Genomic DNA, 24902 nt, shown 5'->3' with positions numbered 1-24902 from the left:
GCGTGCCCCGCCCATCGCTGGAAGCTCAGTGAGCTGCATTACCACGCGTGCCCCGCCCATCGCTGGAAGCTCAGTGAGCTGCATTACCACGCGTGCCCCGCCCATCGCTGGAAGCTCAGTGAGCTGCATTACCACGCGTGCCCCGCCCATCGCTGGAAGCTCAGCGAGCTGCATTACCACGCGTGCCCCGCCCATCGCTGGAAGCTCAGTGAGCTGCATTACCACGCGTGCCCCGCCCATCGCTGGAAGCTCAGCGAGCTGACTGCCAGGCACCGCCCATCACTGGAAGCTCAGCGAGCTGACTGCCAGGCACCGCCCATCGCTGGAAGCTCAGCGAGCTGACTGCCAGGCACCGCCCATCACTGGAAGCTCAGCGAGCTGACTGCCAGGCCCCGCTCATCGCTGGAAGCTCAGCGAGCTGACTGCCAGGCACCGCCCATCACTGGAAGCTCAGCGAGCTGACTGCCAGGCTCCGCCTCCTGAGCATCACCGCGGCTCTGCGAGTCCAATTCACACACCTTCCTCTGCTGATCGCACCGCCGTTCAAAAACCAACGAAAAGGCAAAGTCGAAAACCCATAAAAGGCACCATTTCAAAAACAAATCACTTATAATCAGTATAATCAGTCATTATAATCACTCGCAATTACAGATTCCGGAAGAACAGGCGCCTCTGAAGGCGGCCCTGGAAATGTAAAAAAGAAAATCGCGGCGAGTGAACCGGGGGAAACTTCCGAAATGTGACTTGTGGGGAGGATTGCGACGAGAAGAGGTGATGCCAAGGCCTGCCGAGTGAACTCTGAAGAGCCAATGACACCGGGAGCGCGAGAAAGGGCCAAGGACAGGTGTCCTCGCGAGCACCAAAGCGCCCAGAAGCAGACGTGTGCCTGCCCGCTACCCCATGAGGTCACCAGGAGTCTCGTGCTTGTTGTCTGCCACGTGTGTGCCCAGAGACTCGTGGCTGCCGGTGAGTGTGTGCTGGGCCCTTGGCTGGCTCCCTGTGTGCCTCCCTCTGCCTGTGTGTAGATCCGCGTGGGCGCACACAGCCGCGCTTCACGGCGCCCGCATCGGACGGTGAAACTGAACCGGGCACGCGGTGGGGTGGGGGCGCCATCATGCAGGACTGCCAGAAGGAGGGCGGAGACAGGCCCAGAGAGCCGCAGTTTATGAATCTCTCTGAATGAATGAATGCTTGGATGGTATCAAAGCCCGCAGAGCACCCCACACATAGCAGGGCACTCAGCAGGTCACAGCCAAAGGTGGCCCTACAGGAAAGGGACATTTCCAAATTGCGAGTCTTTAGACGGTGTGGGGATTGTCCAGATGCTCGTGTGAAAGTTTAGGAGATGCAGTCAATGGGCTTGCTTGTTTGGGTCACCTCAGTGCAACCAAGCTTAGGATGGGACATGAGGACAGCCTCCTAAGGGTGGAAGAGTGGTGGGGCCGGCCTCGAACCCGGAGAGGGGTCAGAAGGGAAGCCGCATGTTGCAATGATGGACTTGGCTCATGCCTCTCCTGGCCAACACGTGTGAGAAGTATCAGACCCCACCGTACTCTCCAACCTAAGACCCATCTCTCTTCTCCCATGTCTGAGTAAAATAGCGGAAAAATTGGTGAACACTCAGCTAAACGAATTCTTGGAAAGTGCCAACTGCCTTCACTCCAAGCAATCAGGTTTTAGAGCGGGCATTCAACAGAATCGGCACTGCTCCACACCACAGACACCTTGAAATGGGTCCTAGATCAAGGTAAAGAGGCAGTGCTGATTCTATTGGATCTCTCCGCGGTCTTTGATACGGTCTCCCACAAAATTCTGATAGAGACTGAAACAAATAGGAATAACTGAGAAAGCCCATGAATGGTTAACCGCATTCCTTAGAAACAGGAACCAGATCGTCACTCTAGGCAGGTATAAATCCACAGGGAAACAACTGTCCTCAGGGGTCCCACGGGGATCCTCCCTTAGTCCAACCCTTTTTAACCTATACATGTCCCCGCTGCTCACACTGATTGACTCCTTCGACATTGAAGCAATCAACTACGCAGATGACACCCAATTAATTCTGACCCTGGATAAAAATTCCAACGCGGCAGAAGAAAGATTTCATCACTGCCTCACCTCATTTATGAAATGGATGGAGTCAAACCATCTCAGGTGTAACAGCTCCAAGACAGAGATTATGTTGTTTGGAAAACTAACAACTTCAACCCCACCCTGTGGTGGCCTAGAAATTCAGATCCACCGCCCGCCACAGTGGACGCAGCCAAAAACCTAGTTTTCAAATTTGACCCCACGCTTTCCTTCCACAAACAGGCACTCACAGTTGCAGGTACCGGTTTCCAAATTATAAGAATGCTAAGAAATTTTTTTGATCTACTACCCCTGCACGCTAGGAAAACGGTTGCAGTGGCCCTGATTTTATCTTGCCTCGATTATGGCAATGGTCTTTATGCAGGAACAAAAAAAATGGTGATAAAACGATTGCAGGTGATTCAAAATGCCGCCTCCAGGCTAGTACTAGGTCTCCCCATGCGGTCATCCGCGACGGATGCCCTAAAAACCCTCCACTGGCTACCAATTCATGAAAGGATCTTATTCAAGATCCTAACCATCACCTATAAAGCCGCCATTTGTAGTGGGCCACACTATCTTAGAAATCATCTGAGACCGTACAAAACTAAACGAACTCTGCGGTCTTCCAATGAGAACTTGCTCACCAACCCCCACTTCAAACTGAAAACCCGAGGAGGAAAAACCATAGCCACACTAGGAGCAAAAGCCTGGAATCACCTGCCCACCCAACTAAGGCACACCAACAACGAACCCATGTTCAGAAAACTATTAAAAACTTGGATTTTCAGCACCTCAGATCAGGAAATCTTAGCACTAATCTGATCCTTCTGCATTCTTCCTTTCTGCACTTTCCCCTTTTTTCCCTCCTATCTACCCCTCAGTCTCTGTCACATAGCGCCAAGATGCTCCTTGGAGTGAACGTTGCGCTCTATAAATACCTATTTCATTCATTCATCTCCGGGGGCAGTCTCAGATCAGAACCACACACCTGGTCAAGGAACCTGTACCCTTCCGATGCTACACTGCTAGGGAGGCAAGGGAGAACTTCCCATGGGCCCACTGAACGAAGCGGGAGGCAACCCTACTCTCGGGTGGGTATGAAATGAACATCCTGTAAAGGACCAGTATGGAGTGCAGGCGCAACTCGGACCGTTAGGAGAGTCTCTCACTCCTCAACTATGGGCTAGATGTTGTGGAAAGGCATCAGGGCCAGCCAGGGTCTGTGGTAGACCTTGTCCTCCTGAAAGGGACATCTATAGACCTTGTCCTCCTGAAAGGGACATCTATAGACCTTGTCCTCCTCAAAGGGACATCTATAGACCTTGTCCTCCTCAAAGGGACATCTATAGACCTTGTCCTCCTCAAAGGGACATCTATAGACCTTGTCCTCCTCAAAGGGACATCTATAGACCTTGTCCTTCTGAAAGGGACATCTTTTCCCCGGATGTATCCTTAGCCGCAGCCCACACGAAGGTCCGTTGATATCATGGACCCATGTCAGGCAGGGGCGCGTGTTCCCACTGGGGTTCTGAGACGAAAGACATGAAACAATGGAGATGACCCTACACGTGAGCGCATCACACGTGAATTCATATGATCTGCAATGCTCCACGGCTAAAGGTGTTCACAGTCTTCTCCGACATGAGGTTCAGTACCGTGCACCACATCTGGTTGGGTCACTGGATGGGCATAGAAAAGATCCAATTGAAGCATATCTTGTGGGTTGGGTGCCCAATGTTAATTTTATAGAATATGTTGCAGCCCACGAGGTATCAGTGGAAGATTTCTCTCAAGAAATCTTTCACACCGCTGGTGACCCTGCTGTGTGTGCGGACATTTGGGAAGGATCCGTAAAGTGATTCAACTTCGTATCGTAAAAATGCACAGAAAAATGTATATTCCTTCAAATGACTTTACTTCCTAGTAATAGGTACAGAGGCGAGATGCTTCAGGGGCGACGAGCCTGGTCTCAGGTTATCCAGCCTCAAAGAATGCAGCAGAACACACCCAACAGGGACATCACACAGCAGGGCCTACTCCGCTCTTATGAAAGGGACACACCAGCATTTCACATACCGCCTCCCCCTATGAATGTACAGATGCGACCCACAACAAGCTGCTGGACACTCACCTTCATGCGCAGGGAGGAAATCCCACAGCAAAGGCACACACAATCCAATGACCACACTTCTAAGCACACACTGCAACAAAACCTCACAACACAGAACTCCCACCGCAGGGGCACCAACTGCAGTATAATTCACCGCTAGTCCAAGCAACACCTGCCTTGACCATTATCAAGACCAAAGGAAAGGAAAAAAGATTAATAGAAGTAACCCAACCTGCTGGTGCACAACCACTAAGGTCCACCCTCCCCAGGATCCTCATGGTATACAAAATACACACTGTTCGCCTAGGTCTTCCAATCACTCCAGGGAAACACAAAAGCAGTGCACGCACCACACGTTCTTCCTCAGCACCAGGCTCTTAAACCCGTAAGGCTAGCAGAGCATTACACCACAAGCACAGGGAGGTACATAAAATACTGTTATAAGTAAACGAAGCAACCCAAACAAACGGTTTAAAAGAATAAAAATGAACCAACGTAACATTATTTTCCCCAAGAATGAGTTTTTTTGTGCATTTGAGCATTAACAGGCACCATTTGTAAGTGAATCAAGCAACAGTAAACACAATTTACTAATATTCGAAATGACACCTCAACTACAGCATGCGTCAGTTTCTAGCCCGCTAGACAATCTAGGGCCACTGGACCACTTCACATCTACAAACATGGAAAAGCCCTAGCGCCATTTTTGTTTGAGGCTTGGAAAGCAGCAGTCCCTCTTCCATGTCGATATGGACAACGGAGCCAGCGTTGGCCAACATGGCTGCCCTGCAGGGGCTCTGCCTGGTCTGCTTACTCGTGGGTTTTCTTCTCAAAAGCAAGACTTCGAATGCTCATCTTCACCCAGCTACCTTGAGGCCATGTTGTACAAGTGGCGCCTCCTCGTGCGGGCACTGCCTGCCCTCACCAAAAACGTAGCGAAAGCTCCAGGGCTCCATGATGGGTACAGCACCCAGGGCTCCATTAACTCAGCAGAAATGAATGGCATGTGCGTGACCCGCCTTCATAGCATGTGAATAGGTCGGTATATATATATAACCACACAGACACACAAGCAAAGTTATCATTTGGAAACCAATACATCCTACAAGTAGCTTCTCCTTGGGGGCAACTCACAAGAGTATTTCAAAGACGGGAGCCCACAAACACTTACAGTTACCCCATGAATGTGAGCCGTGCCTCACAGGTGACCACAGGTGAGGCGGTGGATGGTGCCAGAATCAGTCTCCCAGAGTGGCAGCATTAGCCCTTACACCTCTTCATATGGGCAGTGCCCATTCCCCGTATATATTCAAATTATTTATTTATTTATTGCATTTGTATGGCGCGACAGCTACCCTGAGGGTTTCCCGGCGCCTTGGATCTGTATTACTCAGAGACCGGGTGGTGGGCTCTATTGATCAAACAACCATGTTTTAACTCCCTTCCGAAATTGAAGGTAGCAGGGTTCCAAACGTAGTTGGAGAGGGAGTGAGTTCCACAACGCTGGGGCCAAAAAGGCAAATGAGCGTCCGCCCATCCGCACCCGGTTGAATATGGGAACAGCAAATTTGGCCTGGTTCATGGATCGAAGGTTACGGGAGGGTAGATATTTCCTGGCAATCTTACATAAGTATTCTGGTGCTTCCCCTGAGCTAATCTTAAACATATAGCATAGTGCCTTAAATTTTACTCTACTAGCGATCCTCAGCCAGTGTAACTTCTTAAGGTGTTCTGTCATGCTCGTGCGTCCTGGGAGATTGAGAAGCAATCTCGCCGCAGCATTCTGAACAACTTGGAGTGGGTTCAAGGTACTTTTAGTAACTCCTAAGTATAAGACATTTCCGTAATCTAATCTGGAGCCGACTAATGCCTGTAATACTGTTCTGTGCCCCATCTGGTAGTTGCCACAGTATTTTCCTCAGCCATTTGAGGATGACAAAGCAGGTTGAGGCCGTTTTGGCTGTATGGGCACACATAGATAACTTGTCATCAATTATTACCCCAAGGTTGCGCGCGGATTGAACCGCAACCGGGGATGCACCCATTTCTGCCGGCCAATGAGTCGGACCCCAAAGATTCTTTTGATTGCCAAAAACGAGCAGCTCCGTTTTGTCCCCATTTAACTTTAGTTTCCTAGAGTGTAGCCAGTTCGCCATTCTCAAGAGCCCAGCTCGCAGGGGAGAAATTCCGGATTTATCCGTAGAGGTTAGGGAGAACACTAATTGCGTGTCATCCGCGTAGGAATAGATTGTGAGGCCCATTTCTTCTGCGATCCTGGCTAGCGGAGTGACAAATATTAAAGAGTAACGGACTCAATATTGAGCCCTGGGGTACTCCATAAGGGGAATTTAGGACATCCGATTTATTATTTTTTGAGAAGACCTGGAATGTCCGACGTGAGAGGAATTGTTCCACCCACTTCAAATTAAGCTGGCATACCTCTGTACCAGCTCCTCCACTTTCACAGAGTTTTATTCCCCATAGTATTATGGGTAATGTAGTTTGAAAGTGATGCAGGTTTGTGTTCTTTGCTGCTTTCAGGAGCAATTAAAGAGCAGATGTGTAATGCTGGCCTACCTCCTTAAGAGAATTTAAACTTCTCTCCAACAGCAAGGAAATCTACAGGTTAGGGAATTATTTCACCCAGTCATAGCCATTCAAGCACAGAAGCAATGTTGGCGCTGATGGGAGAGAGAAAGTGAAAGTTGAACACAATCAACATTTAAGAGGGGACGGGGAACGGGGAGGTGCCCTCCTAAACAGGGAGTCAAATACAGCGGTGGGACCACAGAGGAGGACAATTTGCTTGTTCCCATTGAAACAGAAGGGTTCAATTGTGACACAGATATGAACTTTAAGGCTGCAATGACATCACTTTCTCATTGAAATGCAGGGAAACTCTTAACATTCCACTAGAGGGGTCACAAAAGAGGTGCACAAGCGATCAAGCCGATGGCCTTACTATCCAGTCCAGATTGTGTTCACATCTAAGTTAATAGTCCACAGATAAACAAGAATGACTACATTGAGAGAAGGTTTCTGTATTTACTCGACTCTTGAATCAGCGCTGTAGGCCTTACGAGGGGTGTGGAAAGCGTTTTATTAAAGGAAGTTTGAGACTGTATCCAGGCAAAGTGGAGAGGACTTTAAGTTGACTTAATACATCTAGGGTCATTGATAAAATGCTTAAGGTTTTTTTAGAAAGAAAACAAAATCTAGACAAATGTCACTAGATTTCACTTTCACCCGCGGAGTAAGTCCTCAGGCTTCACAGATCAGAGGCTCACCCTTGAGAAATCAGTGTATGAATCTCAGGTTCAGAGAGAGAAGCCAGTATTCAGATTGAACCAGGGCCTGCAAAATCAACTAACTGGGACTAGACCTACAGGTCCAGTAGCTTCATAAAGCCACTAGAATTTCCAGGGCTACACTCAGCCTTGATTTCTTAAAGTAGAGTAAAATATACAGAATTTAAGTAACTGGTTTTTCATTTGTAAAATGTATTATTTTATGCCAGGGGCTCAGTAAGTAAAGCATTCACCACAGAGATCGGATTGTGACCCCCATCCTTATATGTTCGAATGCAGACGAGTTTAGTCAGCTTTTATCCTTCTGAAGCAGATAACATGAGCACCATTAAGTTGGGTCACAACAAACGTTTGTTATCGGTCAATGGCGCCAGAAGACCCCTTGAGGGTGTACATGGTCTCCACCAATAAGCACCTCTTACATTTTAATGTATTTATTTAATGGTCATCATGTAATGGAGTGGTGCTGGGAGACATACAAGGGTGCTTGGGACATTTATCACTCTTCCTCAAACCCATCACCCTGTAACACGAGGCCGATACAGGACCGATTCCGCCGCAGCCAGTTAGCCTTTCTAAGGTGATGTAGGCAGGTGACTAACAGCCAGCACTTCTAAACATGTAAGGACGCGTCACTGAATCCACTCCTACCAGATTATCAGAAGCCAACCTGTCATGTGACTTACCCTTACCAAACTTACTAGCCTTTTTTACAGGTGACACAGTCATGTGAACGAATAGTCCACAGTCCTGTCAGGCTGCCGCTGGTAAGGCGGACATGTGATTGGTGCGCTCTTCCCATAGGATCATCACAGATGATTGGCATGAACATGTCATGTATGGCGCCTTCAACCAGTTTGGACTTTTTAGCCAGCAGCACACTGCAATCTGGGACTGGCAATGACGACTCTTTAACCCCTTGGTCGCGGCGGTAATTCTGCTGCGGCACTGGGGGGACGGGGGGCTGTGCGGCGCCACCATGCTCGTGATGGAACCACTCCGTCACGAGCCGCGGGCGCGCTGTGCTTGTGACGGAGTGGTTCCGTCACGGCCCCGCCCGCCCAATAGAACGGCCGCGCAGGCACGGAATTCCTGCAGCATGGGCGGAGCGGCCGCGCAGTGACGGAACCACTCCGTCACCAGCACAGCGCGTCCGTGGCTCGTGACGGAGTGGTTCCGTCACGAGCACAGAAGGGGTTGAACCATCAGCGAGTATCACACTTGCCATGGGGCCAATAAGCAATTATGTGATTGGCTGCTCACAAGTCTTATTAACGTTTCACAGGCAGATTGAAACGAGGCTAGCATACATGTGATAACAATCAAATTGTATAATTAGGAACATAAGTCAGAAAAGTACAGCCCACATAAACACAAGGATACAAAAATGATAACGGTGCGTTTGCGCTTGCATGCCTGGAACCAAGAAGCGATTTGCAGCTTTCTCGGCAAATGAAAACTAAATACACTGAAGAGGCCCAGAACCAGTTCCTGGACAACTGGCTCTCAAAGGTTCCAGGCCTGCAGACACGCAGGAAGCTCAAAAAGACTATGCAATTACCAAATTAGCTACATCGCCACTTTGGTGCATTAAGAAGGCCATACCACTTGGTCTGAATAAATCTTATCTGCCATTGAAATCCTTAATGTAACAGGCTTGTACACCAGAGCTAGTCTCTAGAACACATCAACAGCCATCCTGGAGGTACACCATTGTAGCATTAACGAGAACTGAAAATCTACAGGAGTACTTTGTGTTCCCTGGCGGCTCAGTTCCACGAAAACAAATGCAACCATGACAATATTTGAACTTTACTAGGAGGGTGAATGGCTGTACAGGCCCTTTCAAACAAGGATCAGAGGAGTAAAAAGTTGATGCCCACAGAAACTGACCTGGGAAATGTTGCAAAACCTGTATTTTCAACCCTATTCAAATAAGGCAACAGCACGCAAATCTGTGTCTACATTTGCAAGCATAACATCCTCCTCCCATACATCTTACCATCATTACCACACAAGGTAACCATGAGTCAATATCGTGGCAGCAGAAATGCAAGTCCATACACATAGGATGTTGAGCGGCCAATAAGTAGAAATTAACAGTGGACTAGTATCACACCGTGCCACTAGATCTGGTTACGGGCATACGTTTATTTGACAAATGATAAATGGCTATGAATAAGAATGGAGAGAAAAAAAAAAAAAAAAAAAAAAAATCGACATTATTCGAATTGCATCCTGAAACAGCAGAGAGTGGCCAAGAAGGTCGTGTAGGCGCTTGCAAAGTTTTCAATCCCGAACTGACCAGTTGCAGATGATCTGCACAGCATTGCAATTCTTGAGACCCCAAGGGCTAATTTTCAAAAGAAATAGAATTTACAAGTGATGCACCACAATAGCTATTTGCGGAAGACTTAAAATAACAGGTCGGTGGGACAGGATAAAAGCATATGTTTCAAATGGCGCAGATTGCTTTCACTATTTTTGTACCCTCCACCAGGTTAGGCCAAGAATAGCTCTGAAGTGGTGATATGAAGTAGATAGATAAAAATAAAATAAAAAACACACATGGTTACCGCTGTAATCAACAATGATGCAAATGACAAGGCTACAACATCAGGGGGCTAAGAAATGTAAATCTTCAAAAACCTTCATGACTGTGGCGTATGTTACGCCCTTTGCATGTGAATATCTTATTCATAATAATGTCGGCTGGAAAGATCTAGATTTTAGTGATTCCACGCATAAGGAAAGCCTGGCGCTTTCTACGGACAGCATACAGCGACGTATAGAATCAAAGTAGGGGCGGCAATCTTTACATTTAGAGCGTGGTTGAGAACAATGCGCAACTGCTGCTTATTTTCTTCATACTCATGTGTTACTCCGTCAATAAAGGTCAGATAAGGGCCACCAGTAACTATGTTTCTAGTTTGAACTGGTGTAAGTTTTTGCTCACTGTCCCACCAGACACTGATGCAGAATAGACCCGTGTGCATGTGACATGACATGGAGATGCCTCCAGGAGAGGAGGAGATGTCGCTTCAAAGCATGCCTCTGGTAGAGTGGGTGAGGGTCCTTTCACACAGTAAGTGGGTTCCTGATACTTGTTAGTTAGTTCTAACTTTATTGCGGTTGGGTCAAACCATAAAAGTACATTTGATTACACAAATTACAGTTTCAAATTATTACATTATTAAAAGATAATATACATGAATTTTATATCAATGCAATTTCATCATCTTTAAAATTCATCGTCGTGGGAAGAGTTATAAAAAGATACATTTTAAAAATGTAATTTAAATACACCATTTAAAATAATAAAACATCCCTTTAGACTACTCATTGCATACAAATGGCGTAAGATCGCCTCCTCACAGGAAATTACAGGACCACAGCTTAACCTTATCACAGGGGAGGTATTCTAGACTTTAACAAGCAAGTTCCTATGAATATTACACATAGCGAACAGGAACTTAGCTATAGCAGCCACATAGACTGGGTCGGTATCTGTCTTTAAGATCCTGTAAAAGACAAGATAATTCCTAATGCCCATATTGCATAATTGGATAATCCAATTTTGCCTAATTCTCTTGTATGCCGTAAAGAAGAGGATAACATTAATGTCAGTTTCTTCCTCCCTTAGGCATCCAGGGCAAGGACGGGTCAAACAATCAACAAATTTGTAAAGCGCGCTACTCACCCGTGAGGGTCTCAAGGCGCTGAACCGGGTAGAACCTCCCACCACCTATCTGTGGTTGCATGTAAAGGTAGGGTTCCATATCTGAATTGGAGGTACAATTTCTCCGCCAGTGTAGGTTGTATGAGATCCATTACCTCTTCAAATTTATAGTGAGACTTAATATTCAAAAAGCCATACGTTAGGCCGGAGGTATTTACAGACCGAAAAACTTTCATTCGATTATGCTCTTTTATCATGTTTGCTGTTGTAGTCTTGAACATCTCACGCCATACCTACAGTGCACGGGTTTGGGATGCCTTAGTGTTATACGACCCGTGTCCTACAGCATTCTTTAAAATCTCACTTCAAGGTTAACTGATGTGCTTGATGAGGTCCTCGCTTCAGTAACCACGAGCGGCAATGCTAATCATCAATTCTGATCGTTTGGCATCAGTAGTGTACAGTGCAATGGCTCACTTATCTAGGAGACTGGGTTTGTTGTTTCACCGGGTCATTTTATAGGAATTTTGTAATCAACCAATTGAGCAGATGATGAGCCTCGACCCATTTCTAGAAGCACATTATGTTACATTGGAAAACGCACAACCAAGGAGTAAGCTTTTTTCACCTTCCTGGATATCATGCTTTGCCGACAACCCACCCATTACTTTTCTTGCTTGATCCCATTAATTTTCTTGCTTGATCCCATTACTTTTCTTGCTTGATCCCATTACTTTTCTTGCTTGATCCCATTACTTTTCTTGCTTGATCCCATTACTTTTCTTGCTTGATCCCATAATTTGACATCGTTTTATTTAGTGTACAAGCATGTTTTACGTCATCATTCCTGCCTACAGAGCAATGCTGAAACCTATCTAATATTCACAACCAGTAGAGGAGGTCAGATCAGAATGTCAAAATATATGCAATATTTCTACTTGCTTTTGTCTGAATAATGCTATAATACTCCATTAGTGAAGAAACAATTGTCTTACCTGAGATGGGGCCAGCGGTCTCACTCGCTTGAAGCAGTGGATCACAAGAGCTCCGTCTTATACCTGTGGAGTTCACAGGTCAGCCATCCCAGTGCAAATCCACCCAATGCAAAAGCAAATTCAAGACCTACAGCAGCTCGTACTCCTAAAGAAAGAACAGATGTAAATGAGAAATTCAGTACTGCTAGAATTTTCCAGGACTTTAACATGGCTTTTAAACGTCATATAATTTACAGAGCACCTGCAACCCCGAGAATAAAGATATTCCTTAGAGCACATCGGGCATTCGTTGTCTGCCAAAACAATGTTACTTAGTCCTAAACTGGAATGAGCCAGAAGCGTTCTCCGACTATACGGTAAAGCCATTAAACTAAAGGAACTTTGCATTTATAACCCTAGGGCAGAAGATTATCAATAGTACTAGGGAATTAATGAGATAGAGAGTAAGAGAAAGAGAACACTAACACTGGAATTAGGGTCACGAGAATACGAATTGTTGAAAGCTCAAACAAAACCACATGGTCAATTTATTGACCAAGCAGGTTCAGATTGTCCCTGAAGGAACTGTTGGAATACGTAGGTCTTCAATTCCTTCCTGACATGCAGAAGAGAGGGACTGGGCCATGGCAGGAATGAGTTGCTGATGTGGGAAGGGGTAGGGGGGATCCTGATCCTTGCTCTTGCAGATAAAGGGATTGTTTATTTATTGCCACTTTCCAATGCACTACTATGTCGATACAGGCATCAACAGCAGAACCTAAACAACCAACGTCCATTCCCTAGAACATACATTTTAAGTAAACCACATGGAAGACTGCCCTAGACCCATTACATACAACTTTCTAAATTGGAATGTTCGCGTCCTGGGTAACCCTCGTAAGCACAGACACATCTGTTCGTATCTAGACCACCATAATATTAATTGTGCGCTTTTACAAGAAACACACTTCAGTCCCAATGCCACTGTCTCATTCGCGTCCCGCTTGGCAACCTACTCCTATTTCTCCTCATGCTCCTCCTACAGCAGAGGAACAGCCATTCTGGTAAAACAATCTCTCCCCTACATCCCATAGGCTCCCACTAAGACCCCCAAGGCCGCTACACTATCATCTGGAGCCGACTGGCAGCTCAGTCCATAACCCTGGTCTCCTGCTACGGCCCAAACACTGATGACCAAGAATTCTATCGGATACTCTGGGGTAAGATCTTGGACATTGGATCCACACCCTTGCTATGGGGTGGGGACTTCAAAGCGACCTTAGATCCTGCAATGCACCGCTCGCACCCACAACCGCATCACTATTCCAATACACACTACACTCTCAAAACGATCACAGAACACCACGAATTGCTTGATGTTTGGCGCCACTTATACCCGCAGCACCGGGAGGGATCCTGCTATACGACCGCCCGTTCCTCTTGGTCTCGAATTGAGGGCTGACCCTTTACCAAGGATCTTACCCCCTGGCTGACACATGCGTCATATCTCCCCCGCACATATTCTGACCATTCCCCAGCACTCGTGACAATTGGCCGCCCCACCCCCAGATTGCCTCACCCTTCCTGTCCTGGTGCCTAAATCCACAAAATCTATTAGATCCGGTATTCCTTCAAGAACAAGAAATATCGATTTTTTCCCCACGGAACGAAGACTCGGTTGAACAATATTCCACAATATGGGAAGCTTTTAAAGTCACCATTCGCAGGATATGCATTGCAAAGAGTGGGGGAATTTTGAAAGATCTCCGCTCTGCGCTTCGTAAACTGGAAACTGAGCTCAAACAAACGGAACATTTATGACAGACAACCCCCACCCCAGAATTACAGGCATGGCTAAGAAGCTTAATTACTGAATATCAAGAAGCAGCCGAAACAGAATGTAAGTTTAGAGGGAAATATCACCAAGCGTGACGATATGGGGAGTGAGATAGACCGGGGAAGGCACTCGCATTTCTGATTCGCCTCTCTCGATTCTCCAATATAGTCTTGGAGATTGAAGATGCGGACGGTCAAATACACAGGAGCACTTCTGATAACGTACCTGCCTTTCGCAGCTTTTATAAAACCCTATACAAGACACATAGAACTCACCCGGTAGACTTCACCCCCTTTTTTGAGTACACTGCAATAGCATGGCTGGGAGATGGACAAAGAATTCCTTTTAGCACACCACGAGGATGAAGAAATTTTCTCTGCCATAATGCAACTACAATCAGGGAAGGCCCCGGGGCCGGACGGCCTCCCGGCTGAATTTTACAAAACGTTCTGCCACTTACTTATTCCAGTCCTACGACATGTCTTCGAAGAGGCCAGAGAAACAGGCACACTACCCCTGACAATGCACGAGGCGTGCATAATCTCCTTGCCCAAGCCAGGCAAACCATCCTCGCAATGTGACTCGTATAGACCTCTTTCATTAATCAACATCGATGCCAAAATTCTGGCAAAACTGATTGCTAATCGTATTAGCCCTCTCATGACTGCCCTGTTACTCCCAGATCAGTCAGGCTTTGTACCCAGTAGTGGCACGTCTCACAACCTGCACACTATGTTTGCAGTCCTCCAGGATATTAAACCTGACCTGAATGCCACGGCGGTATTTCCGGACGCCACAAAAGCGTTTGATTTATTAGAATGTGACTACCTTGCCCTCGTCCTGCCGCGCATGGGATTCCCCGCGCCCTTCCTGGCTTGGCTAGATTTATTGTATACTGGCCTGCAGGCTAGAGTCATGGTCAATGGTGTCCACTCCTCCCCTTTCAAAATCACCAGGGGCACCCGCCAGGGGTGTCCCCTGTTGCCCCTCCTTTTCGCTATAGCGATTGAACCCCTGGCTGCCAAGGTCCGACAACATTTCTGGGACCACGCACTGATATATCCAGAGAGGCAGATTTTAATTTCTGTATACGCTGATATTACATTATACTTACGCAATCCAGACGAAAGCGTCAACCCCTGTTTGGCCACCTCTCTAGAGTTAATATTAACTGGGGGAAATCCCAGTTATTCCCCCTTACAGACGCCACCACGCATTTTGAACCTGACTATCCTCTCACATGGTGTGCAGATACACTGACATACCTCGGAATAGTCATAGGGGATAGCACTGCCACTCTCCATGGCTGGCAGAACTTCCCTGATCAAGATGGTGGTTCTGCATAAATTGCTTTATCTCTTCACGAACATTCCTTATGCCCCCAGCCGCCACTTTTTTAAAGACCTCAGAACCCAACCTATCTGATCTCACGTGGGGTGGAACGCAGGCCAGATTAAATTGGAACACCCTTACGTGACCCTTTGAGGCCGGAGGCTTTGAGATTCCAGATCTAGCACTTTATTTCATTTGTGCCCAGACCCATATCGTTGGTTATTGGATAAATCCCCTTCCATATATGCCTCACCTAGCGATAGAGGATGGATACCTGACCCCCCACACCATGTTCCGCATATCTGAGCACCCCGGCGGTTCCGCGGCGTCACGCTTCCACCACTGTTCAATGCACGGCGAGTGCCTGGAAAGACTTGTCCTGCAAAACCCAATGTCCCCTGCTGTATTCAGCCCTACTTCCATTACAGGGGAGGCATGATCTCCTGGTTACACAAGAAAGAGGCTGCCGTCGCCTGCTATGCAAACTATCTATGCACACCTGGGGGCAACTATATGTTAGTGGGACATTCTGTTCTAGCAATGAATTCTTTGGAACCTCATCCCTCACCCCTTTAGACCAGCTCTATTATATTAGGCTCAGACAAGATATGCAGACCCTCACCCCATGCTTCCCAGAAGAGCCTGCTATCATGTCCCCCCTACATGCCTTTCTGAATCAAACCACTCCAACGCATGTGGTGTCCCTCCTCTTACCAGACCACCCAAAGAGATAGCGAACACAATCCCCTCCCAGCAAAGAGTAAATGGGAAGATGAACTAGGACACCCCCTAACAGAAGAACAATGGTCCCTATGTTGTCATCAAACTGGGGCAATCTCCGCCAGTAGTAGATTGCGCATCATACACTACAAGTATCTACATCGGTGATACTATTCACCGGCACGCTTACATCGCCTCCACCTGCAAGATAACAATCACTGCGATCGATGTGGGGAAACTGAAGCAGATTTCAAACACCTGGCCTGGGATGGCATTCAAGTCCGCAGATACACACGATTACACACCTACGCTGAATTAACACTGCCCTCCTCTCGACCCCGGGATAGCTGGGGTCCCCTTCTAGCCTACCTCCTGAACACACCACAACCGAAGACACAACCACTGACCCCCGTACTGGTGGGGAGGACACACGGGCAGGGATGGGACACACGGCCTGGGGAATTCGCAAGAGTAGAACTAAAATTACTAATGTGCAGCTCTAGGGACTAGGGCGGGCAGAGTACGAACACACCGGTGAGGCAAGCATCCATGAATACGTACCTTTATTTCTGCTGTAATTGGTGGCTAGTGGCACTGTTATTATGTTATTAGAGTATTTGGTTATGTATGTTTATGACCTTTTCTGTGGCCATTTTATCATGACCCACCTGACGCGGCCAGCCCATTGAGGTTGTAGGCGGCTTGCTGTGTATCCTTCCTCCCACTCCTACTGCCTCATCGCACGTCATCTTGCATTGCCGGCCCACATGGGATGTAGGCATTATGCTGTGTACAAATCGTATGGCACCATTAAAGGTCTTATAAAAAAATAAAAAATGTAAGTTTAATGATTTGTGTATTGGAGGCCTTCAAAAGGTAATAGCCTAGAGGGTGTATCAGATGTTCCACAATCGCAATGAGTGCACGCACACCCCAACTGCACTTCATTAGGGACTTAACACGAGGAAGTGGGAATCTCTTCATGCGGTATAGTTAAACCCCACTTAGGTTGATAGAAGAGATGCGAACACGACTCCAGAATTCTTGTACTCAGGGCCCAGGGGTAGGGGGGTAGTATATAGGGGGAGGAGAGTTCATCGGGTTGCAATTGCACTGATATCAGTTATTTAATAGAGGTGTTGGACCGCAATACTGTGTATAATGTTGACGTTTTTTGTACTAGACTATGCGGCTGGAATGACACTGTACCATGGAGAGAGGCCTAATAAGCAAATGTTCATTATATAACACATGTATAGCAGTGTCGAAATTATTTGATGCACTACTAAATAAACCCAATAAAGTGTGTTTAAAAAAAAAAAAAAAAAGGCTGCTCTCCGTGGAGTCTAGTCAATTTTGGACAAGCCAATTAGCAGGGTGCTTCCCGATCAACAGGAGAAAGGATGGGGGGCCTTCACTGTGGCGCAGAAGCAGATAACTAGGGTTTGATGTTGCTGACAAAATAGAGTACACACCTAAAAATCTGTACTTTTGTTTACCTATTATTGTAAGATCCACTGTGAATCAAAGTAGCTGCGAAAGGCTTCAATTCATCCTGAAGGTGAAAAGCCACAAAGGGTCAGACCCAAGAGCTATGGCTGGACCATGGATTCATGATGTTAATGTTGAGGAGGATGGCCATTGTTTTGCTAAGATTCAGCTTGAAGTATTTACCCAACTACAAGGGGAACGAATGTTTGAGAGGATGGCCTCCAGGTTGGTGCAGAAACTAAGTAAGACATGCAGGCAATTGTGCTGCTTCTTTGTTATGGGGTAGGTGTCGCAGACCACCTTGACACAGTGTCTCTTTCTACCACAGAGGGGTCTGAATATGGATTGATAGGTATGAAGTAATTGCTCTTAGTATACATGGGATTGGAGATATATTACTACAGCTCTGGCTAGTATTTTCCATAGCGGAATGCAATACCTCTGACCCTGCCAGCACCCCACTCAATTACACCTGGCACACAAGACCACCAATAATCGGTGGGTTTGGTGTGAGTGCCATATAACAGCATCAGAGAATCGTGCAAAGCAGATATGGAGGGGGGAAGGGCGACAACGCACATAATTTCACTGATTCCAGGAAAGAGGTGAAGGGTGCCAACACACCTGAATACACTCAACAAGCCGCCAAGTACAGCTTTAGCAAGGAAGGTTAATTTGCCATAACCAGGCAGCATACTGCCAACACACTGGGTCAGGGAATCAATGTGGCTACAGATCTAACACCATGCCAATATCTACAAGCAGCCTGCACTGAAGAGCCACCTTTTAATGATGATCGGTTTGTGAAATAGTGGTTGAAACTAATACAAGTTTAGACTGGATTCTCCGTACCAGGGCGGACCTCAAAGTGACAAAGTGACCTACTATTCCTTTCACCAGTTTAAACTAGCGTTTTTGGGATGCATAATGAAGTCTTGGCACAAGTCCCCTGGTTCTATTCCCAAGCAGCCTTCTTCATTCAAACCAGATCCCTACATTCCCACTTGACTTGGAAATGGAAATGTAGGGCAACACGAAAGAGCGTGGGTGGGAGAAAAACAAAGGGGCAAGAGAGGGCAACGTGACACTGGCGGGGAGAAGCGCATGGAAGAGAGGGAAACTGGAACACGCGGTAGAAGAACCCGAGGGAGACAGCCAGAGAACACACTCTTCTTGACTGCTTGAACAAAAAGAAAAAATGAGTGCTTTGAACGCGTGCAGCAAAAGGACACAAGTAATGAGTCTACCCTCCAATGTAGGGTCAAACGCAAGAAGTGGAAAGAAACCACACAAGCTGATGAATCAACCAAATAAAAGCGACTAGACAGGCAACCAATGGCAGGCAATGGGAGGGATTCTAAGCTCACTGAAAGCTAACAATCAGTCTCACAACTGACAGCACATGCATTGCCTAGTAGGTGAGACCTAAAAATGAAGATAGCAGAAATAAATAGGTCAAACTATAGCATTGTTTTCAGTACAGATACACACTTCATACTTTTGAAGTACACAGGTGTTGTGTATTGATGGGTGGTGACGGTGCAAGCCTCCAGTGAAACAACGTGTGAATCAAAGGACCGAGCATAACGTGCATTTATTTAGGTATGCTTGGGCTGGGGGTGCACGGAAATCAATCACTCACGGGTACATGTCCACGACCTAATAATGGTTAAGATATTACAGGACAATTCCTGAATTAGTTAATGATGTTTCAACCTTTAAAATAATAAGGTAACTAGAATCTTCTTCTGGACAAAGTCACAAGACACTTGTCATAGCTACCCTTATAGCAGTCCACTTCAACTCTAATCATTCTGGGAAAGTTCCATTCAGACCCTTGGGGACATTTGTATTCAATTAAATTTGGTTGCATGAACCATTTATTCTTTTGTTTGAAACCGACTATCCACAGGTGCTGAAATTACTCTGCAGCACCTTGGGGCAAACAAGGTCGGTACTTGCTATACTACTGACAAACATCAGCATATCTACAGGCACTTATTGCAGGTAAGGCAATAGCAGCACAGTGAAAATACAGTCAGGAGTGGACAATAATAAGTGAGAAACTATCACCACAGTGGCGTAGCTGGGAGGGAGAGGGGGTTGCACTCTTTTTGGGGCAGCGTAAGTCAACAAGTCGTCGGCCGACCCACCCCCCAAAACAAGTCTGCCGGCCGGCCGACCCACCCGAAAAGCCTGCCCCCCGCTCTTACCTGAACCGGGCAGCAAACTCAAGGACCGCCCCAGGCACCAATAGGTCTAACTGCGCCACGGTATCACCAATGCATGGGCGAAACAAGAGGCAAAACAAACACACAGTGTTCACTATTTCTAAACTGTGCACCTTATTATTGTACACATTCCTGCCTGTTGTCTATAATCTAAGTATACCAACTGAAGAATGAAATGAATAGATAGTTACTCGACGTTCTTAAGATTCTTTTTTCCCTCCAGCCAGCCACAAGGTGCTTGCCACTGAATTCCCCGCATTTCCAAATGACCACTTTCTATCCTGCACAGCAGCCTGATTTCAGGCTCCAACAAATCAATTTAGGAGCTTGCATGAGCTGCATCCCCTGTTCTAAGCCAGACAAGGAAAAGCTGACCTACCTCCTACACGCCGCTGACAACCTAAAGGCTTATGAAAGCCTCATTTACTAGGCCAGACATGACTCCCTTATCTTCTCCTCCCCACACTTTAGATAGTTAAAGCCTCTTTCTGGCAACACCTAGGCTTGTAATAGAACTCTGCTGTGGCCCTAGCCTTAACTGTAGACAGGAAGGCTGACAATATGCATCCCTGACCTGACTCCATAATTGTGGCACCCCCAGCAGCTGTCCTAAGACTGATGCATCGCACAGTCACAGCTCGTGTCTTCTACCGAAATTCAGGCTGGTGCTGCATACCTGTTGTGGCCCAAGCTTAACCTCTCCCTGCCCCGAAAACAATAACTCTTGCTGTCACCTCCTGGCAATTCAAAGGCTGCTGTAATATCACTAGTGCACCTCCAGCAGATCACAGGCACCTGCAGGGGCTCCTGCTATGACTACCGCTCAGAGACACCTTCCATTTCAACACAGGACCTTGATACATTCATTACTATCTCCTGGCAATAAACCAGATGTTGCTGCCACTGATCAGTAGTCAAGTTCAGAGGGATCCTAAGAAGCTAACACATTCATAACATGGAACTGACTATGCCCACGATCTCTGCTGACTGCCCAAAAGCTACAATATTACCTAAAAAGGTAAGGTGGCCCAACTGCAGAAAGTCAAAAGACTAGTGGCCAGATGTACGAAGCTTTTTTTGTGTTCGCTAATGGATCGATTCGCAGACCCACTAGAAATCCCCAATTTAAAAAGAAAACGTTCATACATTTAGAATAGGGATTACCAAATAAAATGCTATTTCTACACCGCATTTCTGAAGTTACATACAGCCACCCCTACGATTCTTAAACCTCACTAAGAAAACCAAATATGTTTGTAAAGGGGTCCTCACCCTCAAAATTGTGGCATGCGTCATCATCGGACCTCTCGCCCACAACAATAGTACATATGGGCCGGGTAGACCTGTGATCTGGGAGCTCTTGATATTGTAGGGATGGGAAGAGATCAAATGATCTAGAATGCAGCCATGCAAGATAATTTTAATGGCAGTCACCCTGATAAGGTAATCAACAGTTTAGTACTAAAGAAGTACTGTAACTGGATGCTATAGGGAATAATGTCTTCTGCCTCACTGGTTTGTTCTACATGTTACGGCCATTGTTGTATTACCCATGTGGTCAGGCAGCATTCATCAGGATTAAGATATCCATAAAACTAGTGTTTTCCAAGTTGCAGGTCATTAACCATTTGATTTTTAGAGGGTAACCAAAGTCCAAACAATAATTAAAGATGCCTTTCAATTATGTATGTATCGGTCACATTTGCTGAACTCCAAAGAAAGAGGTCATGTGTCAGGCAATGTCTTCTGCTGCTGGGACTGGTGCTTACACTTTGGTGCTTCGCTTTGCAGTAAGAGAAAGAAAAGTAATGTAAATGTTATAATTCTGCTGGAGTACAAGAATTGTGAAAGGAAAGCTGAAGGATCTATTTTTTTCCTAACATACAACGAACTGTAAATACCTGTAAATGAGCTGTACCCACTCGACCGTTAGTAGAACAATATGAAGCATTTGTTTGTAATTCTGTGCGATGAAAACAAAGGCTTTAGTAGTATCAGAACAAATCAAGACACTTTACTTGGTGGTTCCCAGATGATGGTCACTGAAACCCAAATTGACACACATCATCATGTGGGTGCAATATAGTTTTATCTATAAAACTGCACGTCTGGGCAATTTTTGTGACCATTTTATTGGAAAACTTGCAGCCTGCAAATAGCAACGCCCACCTCATATCATTTAAAGCTGGGCGAGTCACAAAAGTTTGTTGTAATAAAAAGTGGGCCATGGTTCTAAAAGGTTTGGACAGCACTGCCCTAAACAATATATCAGGAATCCAATAGTGACTAAGAGGCTCTAATTATTATCAAGCATGTACACACTCATGAAAACCAACACACATGGAAGAACACACTGGTCGTCCTTTGTGGCACCAGTTCTGTAGTCACATATTCATCAAGAACCGCTTCTTCACCTAAAATGCCACAGGCCTTTCCTGCAGCTTGTCAATTCCTGACATTGTTTAGGGATATGTTGGTCATGACAAAAGTCATCTGACCCAACGGTAGCCATAACATGTCGACTAAAGCACTGATGAAAATGCCATTATAACCCTTTGTATCCAGTTACAGCACTTCTACAGTGCTAAAGTGTTGTTAACCTTATCGGGGAGACCATCATTAAAAAGATTTAGCAATTCTGAGTGAAGGGTCCAATGATGAAGCATACCACGAAAATGTTGTGGGCGAAGACCTCTTTACAACCTTATTTGGTTGCTTCAGCAGGGTCACAAATCATAGTCTTGACTTTCTGTGTTAAGGTTACCTTACCTTTTTTAGTAGTACACCATCATGTCAGGGAGATTGTAAGGTTCTCCAAATAACGTTTTCTCATTTCCAATTTGGGTTGAGACTGGCCAAAAGCTACCACCTACCCCCAATATGCCTCTAGGCTCCAGCAGACAAAAAGCACCTAAACTATTATTGGTCCTGCTCCAGCAGACCTAACCCAGCTTTTGACATCTCGTTACACTCTGCGACCTGCCTTCTAATGCACCCCCGTCCTTAGCATTCTACTGAGAGGTGAAAGGCCTTCTAAACACTCCATTCATTCCCTAGCTTGCACTCAAGCCTCTTCCTGGTTCGTGATGTGACCCCCCACCTTCAAATCTTTTGTCTGAAAGTGAGACAGATAGGTCGAGCTGCGAAAGGATCAAGCCAGACACTCGACTCTGGCGCAGCCTGAGGTTCTTTTAGACCCGCGAGCCAAAAGCGAGTTGAGCTGCGAGTGCAACCATTCCAAAGCACACACCCAATCTAATCATTTCAGAAACTATGCTCCATTTATACTTTTGTTGATTTCAGACGACCCCTTTTTAAGCACCTATGCTTAACTTCACCAACACATACTTGAGTAAGAAAGGAGAGAGAGAAACTGAAGTGGAAGAGGTATACGGTAGAGATAGAGGGATAATGATTAGGAAGAAATAGGGCACATGAAGATTCAAGTGAAAACCTTGTGAGGAGCATTTTTTTTTTTTTTTTTATTTAATGTGATTTTATAGAGCACGAACTTTACCCGAAGGTGTCAGAGCGCTTTACATAAGAACCAGTTGCAAAACATAAGAACTGACTCGGACTGCCTGTACTAAAAGCTACCAGGGACACAAGACTTTCACAGCACGTCCATATTTAAGTATGGTCCAGGTTGCAACTGATTCCACCCTGTGCACCCTTTCCAGAGACCTAGGATCCCTCTCACCCCCTCCCAAGCATGTCAGTTTTTTGGTGGCTTGACGACTCATATTTTGGCTTTTGGGGCTATGGCGTACCACTGGCTCGATTCCTCTCATAAATATTATGGCTTGCCTGCCTCTACAGTGAGGGGCTGATCAGCTCATAGAACCTCGCCATACCCTCTCCAAATTTCTCACATGCCACTGCTGAGTTATTTAGGTTCTCCACACCTCAGCGTGACACTGAGGGGGTGTAACTGCAACAAATGATGGACGGAATGCTGAATGATTCAGACATTCTCCCCAGTCAAAAGATCTGGGTTAAATCCATTGTTCTTTTGCCCACTACGCCACCCCAGTTTGGACCCAGTCATATGCAAATCAGTCTTGACCCTGTGTCTCATGGAAACAGTCCAGACCATACTGCCAAACCAGGTCCTCCCTGGACCGGAAACAAGCATCCTGGGACTGGTTTCAGGGTATGTCACCCTTCTTCAGCCAGGCTAGCTAGAATCCAGTGGCACGGTGAGCAAGGGACCCACTGAGGGGGTGGCATGTATCCTGATATTCACTTAATTCTGACCATCCCCTGCCTGGCCAGGGGCCACTGCTTACCCCTGAAGTTTCCCATCCCTCGGCCTATCAATTAGAGGTGGACCTGCCAGGTCACACTCACCTGACCACTTAAGTAGCCTGTCCTGGCTGTCCCCAGACTGCTCAGAGGCTACTGCTTAGTCCCTGGAGTCGCCAATCCTTCAGCCCACCACGGAGAGCAGACCTGCCAGGTCACACTCACCTGACCACTTATGTAGCCTGCCCTGGCTGCCCCCAGACTGCCGCCTGGTAAGTCTCAGCCTGACACAGAGGAGTCTTGGGGCCAGACACTCACCTGACCATGCCCTCGCCTACCTCCAACCTGGCCAGTGCATGCCGCATGACCTACCCCACCACCCCGAGCCTGGCTCCAAGAGGCCTCCATGCACCTGGCCATGTCTCTGCCCCCTCCCAGCAGCTGACCAGCCGCTGTCCGGCCCCTGGCGTGCACACAGCCCCGGGCTGCCTCCAGGAGGCCGCCATGCTCCTGACACTCACCCGGCCTCCTCGCCTGTGCCCCTCCTGGCTGCCAGGGTGCCCCCACCGGCCCTAGGAGCACGCACCGCCCGCGAGCTCAGCCCAAACTCAGCGCCCCTCACTGACTTGCAGGGTTGACATTTGTCAGGGGTTCCGCTACTTCCGGGTCGCATGACAGCCAATCCCGTGACCAAACATATCCCGCGAGGGGGCGGGTACGTATTGTGCAAGGTGGGATGGAATTGGAGCCTTTGAGGCAACTCAACCAATCACAGTGCGCTGCACAGAGTTACGGCGTGCCGATTGGCTGGGGGATTGAATGGGTAGGCTGCACGTGCCTCTCCGGTGTGTAAACACGGTGGCGTCGGCCGGCGGGGCAGTGATGGAGCCGGCCTCGGGTCG

General features: G+C 46.9%; 1 protein-coding gene across 1 annotated transcript in view; it reads right to left on the bottom strand.

Annotated features, from left to right (window-relative positions):
• TBC1D5 (TBC1 domain family member 5) overlaps window positions 1-24660 on the bottom strand; it is a 1704599-nt gene extending 1679939 nt beyond the window's left edge. Inside the window, exons 1-2 of the mRNA XM_078664018.1 lie at window positions 24522-24660; window positions 12166-12310 (exon numbers count right to left, since the gene is read on the bottom strand). The gene's annotated coding sequence lies outside the window, so the exon portion shown is untranslated. The remainder of the gene's footprint in view (window positions 1-12165; window positions 12311-24521) is intronic.
• Window positions 24661-24902: the final 242 nt, after the last annotated feature.

Source organism: Lissotriton helveticus, chromosome 10 (assembly GCF_964261635.1).
Source record: "Lissotriton helveticus chromosome 10, aLisHel1.1, whole genome shotgun sequence".
NCBI lineage: Eukaryota > Metazoa > Chordata > Amphibia > Caudata > Salamandridae > Lissotriton > Lissotriton helveticus.
Note: the sequence above shows the minus strand (reverse complement) of the source record. Positions and strands in the feature narration are given on the sequence as shown.